Raw genomic sequence first — 6,919 nt, 5'->3', positions numbered from 1 at the left:
AAAATGAATAATGAAGAAGATTGAATGGTGAATGTATATTTGTGGTAGTAGTAGTGTGATGGACGCCGGGCCAACACTTTACACTTCTTGTAATTATTTGTTTGTATATATTTGATATGTCTGTAAATATTTTATTATATGAGTTGTCCTTTTTATTCTCTCTTTATTGCCTTTTTATTGTTGGCCTTGTTACTCGTAATGCTATCTATTGTCGTCGTTTATGTTGTCATATCAACGCACTAGCGGGCCTAATTATTGGCCATTTAAACATTGCTAGCCGGTGTTCTCACTCGGTCCCGTCAGCCGGAACGGGCAATTTTATTGTATATAAGGGAGCAACGCTCACTTAGTAGACAGAGCAAATGGCCGTACGCTCCTCAGCTAGTGAATTTCCTTCGCTAATAAAACATTGAATGAAATTACACGCAATGTATTTCTGTATGACATAATCTAAATCGTGCCAAGTAAGGACCGACAAATTTCTTTACAGTGGTATTTACAGTAGTACTAGTAGTAGAATTAGTAGTAGTCGTACAACTGGCTATTCACTTTTAATTAAATTAAAGAAAAAAACTTGATTTTTTGGTACTCTCGCGTTCACATCGTTGCTAGCCATGCTGGTTCACTATTAAAAAGAAAACGAGGGAAATTTTAATAACAGTCTTCTAGCCTCTCATTAAACCTAGCCCTTTCGTTTCATAAACTTAGCACTGTCATTAAAGCCTAGGCTCATTTAACTAGAGGCTCCTAGCTTCTGATTGGCTGATGAGCGTCCGACTTGTCGGTGCAACCGGGCACTGCTGGGTAGCTCCGACACCGACTTTCAGATCGGTGCCGACACCGATTTTTCTGTTCACACCTACCGACACCGACACCGACTCATCAAATTTGTCTGTGCACGACAAAATCGGTAACAAAATCGGCCAGTGTAAACGCACCATAAGGTTCTTTCCGAAGTTGTCACAAGGCGAACTCTTCACAACAACATTCAAACTACGTCGATACATGGCCATACATGTATTAAAGTACATACATGTATGTACGTAATAGCAATGATATACAGAAAATTATAGATCCTAATGGAAAACCGATGTTTCCGATTGAGTAAATTTCCTGTTTGACTCGCTGATTTATTGTGCTGTAATTAAGATAATACGTAGCCTGGGCTCTCGTGGGGGGACGGGTATAACTGGAGTGGCTCAGAACCTGGTTACTTGACGGGGGGGGGGGGGGGGGGGGAGGGGGGGGGGGGGTGAATTTTCTGTTTTTGTCACATGTTTTGCACATGCCCAGTTGCATTTAATCATGTATCATGATTAATATTAGACACTGGCCACAATGCTATATTCTATCACAGCAATATTGCAATAACCCACTACTAATAACCCAATACTGTTAAGAAATATAAGATATTATGCAAAAATGTGCATAAATAGTTGCAGAATCTTGCATAATCTTGCATCTGCACCAGGGCTGATACTCCTCCCTAAAAGGCCCATTAGGTTCGGCCCAAAATCACGTTTTAGGGGGGTTTTCAGACCATGAGGCACTGTCAGTGAATTTGCTACTTTAGGGGTGGTTTCCACAGCCAAGCCAGTAAAAGGGCCCATGCTCATTAAGGTTTTATTCAGCCAAAGTAATACCAAAAAATTGCATCGAATTTCCAGTCTTCATTTTAATACAAATCGCATTAGAATCTGCATGCTTGCTGACGGGAAACAAATGGAAAAGAGACAGTCAACACTGAATCATCTTAGCAACTCTTTAGCCATATACTCAGAACGAATGATATGCTATTTCTTTCATTGATATTTACTATGTTTTCCTTTGTAAATTAAAATGATGATCTGATAGTTGATGTTTGGAATCAGTTTTATTAACCCTTTTTGCAGGCTTTGTGACATTTTGTCGTTTTGCGATACTGACGCTAGTCGGCAGAGCAACTATTATGTCGCCACACGAACGGTTTTTATAAATTGATTTATGGTTAGCTAATTGCCTGTTTTTGTTTAATTTTTTACTAATAGTAAACTACAATATATCAGTCTCTGTTAGCAACAAAAAATAAGCCGTTTTCAGAAAAAAACGATCGTTTGTGGCAGATTTGTTACTACCCATATTATACAGTTCGGTTACAGTGCATGCTTACTCATATTCTTAGTCAACCCACGCGTCATTAATCCTTATATGGTCATTATTACCGTATATACGTGTAGTCATTATGCCCTTACATGGGCGAGCTGCACGCTTGACATCACAACCTATATAAAGGAATGCACAGCCTGCAGTGGGGGCAGTTGTTTGTAATATAGTCAATACAATTATACACACATACACTCTCTCTTCATTTCTTGCTTGAGCAGTCAGCAAAAGAATTAATGCCGGATAGACGACCAGTATAGGCATCATCGGTCAGCTAGTTGACTACGGGGTCAGCAGCTAAAGGTGCCCTAACTGGGTCGACCTAATTATAGAAGAGAGGTCGACCTAAGCTAATCAGACGACGGACCTTAGGGTTGACGTGGTCTTCTATAATCACATACAGTTATAGGCACGGCAAGCTTAATGTAAGCCGACCTGTCAGGTCGCCATTAGGTACACTGGTAGACCAAGACAAAAACCAGTACACTGGTGGCAGCGGTGGGATCGTCTGACTATGTCTGGAAAGCGGTCAACTAGGAGAGAGGCAGCTGAGGCTGATCTCCATCAAGCTTATCAGTATGGGCGGATGGCTGACGCCATAACTGAGGCTTTACGGCAATCTCGACCAGAGAGGGACTTCAAGCTCCCTAAGTTTGATGGCAGTGATGATGTTGAACTGTTCATCAGTCAGATTCAGGAAGTAGCTGAAGCTAATCAATGGTCTACAGAGTCAGCACGTCTACACCTCAGAGAGGTGCTGAAGGACAGTGCTAAAAGCTGTGGCAGGGGAGAAACTACGGATGCCATCTTTGCAGCCTTGAGAACCAAATTTGGTCTGACAGTTAGAGAGGCCAGGAGTCGATTAAACCTCAAGAAGGAAGTCAAGTTTAGCTTGCAAGATCATGCTGCGGAAATAGAAAGACTAGCCAATATAGCTTATGCTGATCTGCCTGAGCACCATCGTGCAAATATGGCATTAAATGCGTTCTCCTTGACATTGGGCAACACCTATCTACAGAGGCATCTGTTAGCGGTGGGAGCACAGACTTTGGGAGAGGCAGTGCAGGCTGGAAATGACTTTCTGCAAATTCAGCCATTTAATCCTCGGTTGACCCAAAGGTCAACCATCATGGCTATAGAAGGGGAGGAAGAGGATGACCCCAAGGCAGCCCAGGTCGACCTCCCACAAGCTACAAAATCGGCTACGTTGGAAGATGTCCTTGTAGCCCTAAAGGAGCTGACCACCTTGACGACAGGACTGGCGGTCAATGGTAGCCGACCCAGAAGCCAAGGTCGGACTACTCCAGAGCCGCAGCAGATCAGAAGGGCGACCAGCTGTTGGGAATGTGGAATAGTCGGACATGTCAGACGACAGTGTCCTCGGATGGCAGCTACCCAGCCAGCAAGAAACCAGCAGCAGGGAAACGGGCATCGTCTACAGCAGTAGGGGGACATACTGACTGTGGACCCTCAAACCAGAGAAAGCCACCTTGGCAAACCCCACGTCGGACAGGTCGACCTCAGACCCCCCATGGGTCGACCTCAGTCCTACTACAAAACTCCTTTGACTCACTAACTGAGCAGCAAACAGAGGAAATCCAAATCCCAAACCCAGTGGTTACAGAAAAGCTCCAGACAAGGAGACGGCGTAAGAGGTGGCAGCACACCGGTCGGACGACTCAGCAGGTCGGTCCTGAGAGAGTGGCTGCGGACACCCTTTGGAAACCGTACAGTAGTAGCTATTTCTTACCTGGGAAGATTATGGGCCGACCTGCTCATTTCCTGATAGACAGTGGATGCACCTCCAACCTACTCAGCCGTCATGTCTTTGACCGGCTTCCCGCGGGGTTGAAGGCTCAGTTGGTAGAGAGAACAGACTATGGCACGATGGCTGACGGGTCTTGCCTAAACTTTCATGGCATGTTGACCGTACCCATCCAAGTCAGAAGTGTACAAGTGACTGTATCACTTCTTGTATGCCCCCTAAAAGAAGATGCCATCATCAGGATGCTATTCTTGACAGACCAATGCTGTGAGATGAATTTCCAAGAGTCCACATTGGTAGTGAATGGTCAGAAGCTGATCTGCACAGATCGGGACGGACGACCCTTGGTGAGCAAGGTGCAGGTTGTCCGTACCATGACACTTCAACCTCGGTCGGAGATGGTGGTTACATGCCGCCTCACGACCCACACATACCAACCCTTAGGAATGGTAGAGGGATCAGGAGATCGGTACATGGTCGCTGCCAGTCTCCACCTACCTGATGAGAAGGGAAGAGTCGCCCTGCATTGTTTGAACCCGACAGATTCCCCTGTACAGGTAGCGTCGAGAACTGTGATTGGCAGCTACACAGGAGTTGATGAAACTGAAATCGGCCAGCCCTGGACAGAGGGGGGCCAAAGGGAGCGAGACCAAGCCAGGATACCCGGCCTGACCCAAAGGTGGCTCCTCACGTGAAAGAGCTGTATAGCCAAGCTATAGTGCACTGTAGGGGTGACTACGACAGACAACAAGTAGTTAGGCTCCTTGATCAGTATGCCGATGTCTTCAGTAAAGGGGATGGAGATGTGGGTCGGACTACCTTGGTCCAACATGAGATACCCACGATAACGGATGCTCAACCCATTCGGCAGACCCCATACAGGGTTGGCCCTGAGAAGGAAGCGGAAATAGATCGGCAGGTCTCTGAGCTGGCCAAACAAGGAATGATAGAGCAGGCATATGGAACTTGGAGCTCTCCTGTGGTCCTGGTCAGGAAAAAGGATGGAACCTGGAGACTGTGCATTGATTATCGGAGGTTGAATGCGGTCACTAAACAGGACGCATATCCACTTCCTCGGATCGATGACAGTCTGGATGCTCTGTCAGGCAGCAAGTTGTTCAGCACTCTCGATTTGATGAGCGGCTATTGGCAGGTACCCCTGTCGCCGGGAGCGCAGGAGAAATCAGCCTTCATCACAAGAAGTGGGCTTTGGAGATGGAAAGTGCTGCCTTTCGGGCTGACGTCGGCCCCTGCAACGTTTCAGAGGCTTATGGAGCGAGTGCTGCAAGGGCTCCACTGGAAGACGCTTTTGCTGTATCTGGACGACATCATAGTCATGTCAGCCGACCTCCAGAGTCACCTGTCTAGGCTGTCAGAAGTACTAGACAGGCTTCGACAAGCCGGCTTGAAACTAAAACCATCTAAATGTACCCTCATGCAGACAAAAGTGAAGTACCTCGGACATGTGGTGAGTTCAACTGGTGTAGCCACGGATCCGGAAAAAGTGGAAGCGATCCACAGGTGGTCGGAGCCAACCGATGTAACTCAGCTGAGGGCTTTTCTCGGCACTACCGGTTACTACCACCGATATGTGCCCGACTACGCTTCGGTTGCCAAGCCCTTGACACTACTCACGGCAGAAGGGTCCACCTGGAAGTGGGGTCAACCTGAACAAGAAGCTTTCAGTCACCTCAAGTGGCTCTTGACGCATGCCCCTGTACTAGGCTACCCAGATCCGACCTTAGAGTACATACTTGACACAGATGCCAGCAACGTCGGAACTGGGGCCGTATTGTCCCAGGTCCAACAAGGACAGGAGCGAGTTATTGCCTATCACAGCAAGACGCTCTCCCCTGCGGAGAGGAACTACTGTGTCACGAGGCGAGAACTCCTGGCGGTGGTGTTAGCCGTGAAACATTTCCGGCCCTATTTGTACGGTTGAGAGTTTGTCATCAGGACCGACCATGCTTCCCTAGTCTGGCTGCACCGGAGGAAGGAACCTTCCTGTCAGATAGCCTGGTGGTTGGAAAGCTTGTCGGAACACAGATACAAGATTGTGCACCGAAAGGGAGAGAAGCATGGAAATGCTGATGGCTTGAGTAGGCAACAGTGTGAAGACTGCAAGCAATGTGCCTCAATAGATAGACGAGATGGTGGGCCTCCCCGCTCGGAGATCTGTAAAAAATTACAGAAGGGGACGACGATTCCATCAAGTCGAGTACCCACGGGAAATCTGGATGAGATTGAGTGGCCACTTCTGCCCCAACAACCCCAGAGATGGAGGAACCAAGCAGTGGGCGTCCCGGCAGATGTGGAAATCGACCAGGTCGGACCCAACAGCGGGCCTCGGAAAGACAAGGAGGCCGGCCCCAGGCCAATCCAGGAGGGCGACCTTAGTGTAAACAAGAAGGTCGACCAAGGCTTAGGTCAGCACCCCCCTATTATAGAAAAACGGCCCTTCGCACAGACGAAAGCTGGCGAAATTGTTGCACTACAAAAGAGAGCAGAGACGGCAATCGGGAAAATTTACCAGGCAGTGTTGACTGGTAGACCCATAGATGCCCAAGTTTTACAACTTGGCGACCCAGAGTTGAAAAGGCTACCCAACATGTTTTCGCAGCTACGGATCGATCCGGACGGGGTCTTGACAGCGACAATCCCAGGAAATGGTAGAAGCAAAGCAGTCACCGTCTGCCCTTTACCTGTGCGGCAAGACCTAATCTGGGAGACACATAGACAGGCCCACAGTGGCTTAGATCGGACACTAAAAAGGGTCCAGTTGAACTGGTATTGGCCAGGAATGACCAGTGACGTACGTCGGACGGTAATGTCCTGTGAAGTGTGCCAACAGGCCAAACATGGCACTGGTGCAACAACCTCCAATAGACAGAGGCTCTATGCTGGTTGACCGTGGCAGAGATTGGCTGTAGACCTGGTCGGCCCCCTACTCTTAACCACCCGAGGAAACATCTGGGCTCTTGTGATGACCGACCACTTCACTCGGTGGTCGGA

This window comes from Watersipora subatra, chromosome 4 (genome assembly GCF_963576615.1).
Source record: "Watersipora subatra chromosome 4, tzWatSuba1.1, whole genome shotgun sequence".
Lineage (NCBI taxonomy): Eukaryota > Metazoa > Bryozoa > Gymnolaemata > Cheilostomatida > Watersiporidae > Watersipora > Watersipora subatra.
The sequence above is the reverse complement of the archived record's forward strand: the minus strand, read 5'-3'. Positions refer to the sequence as shown.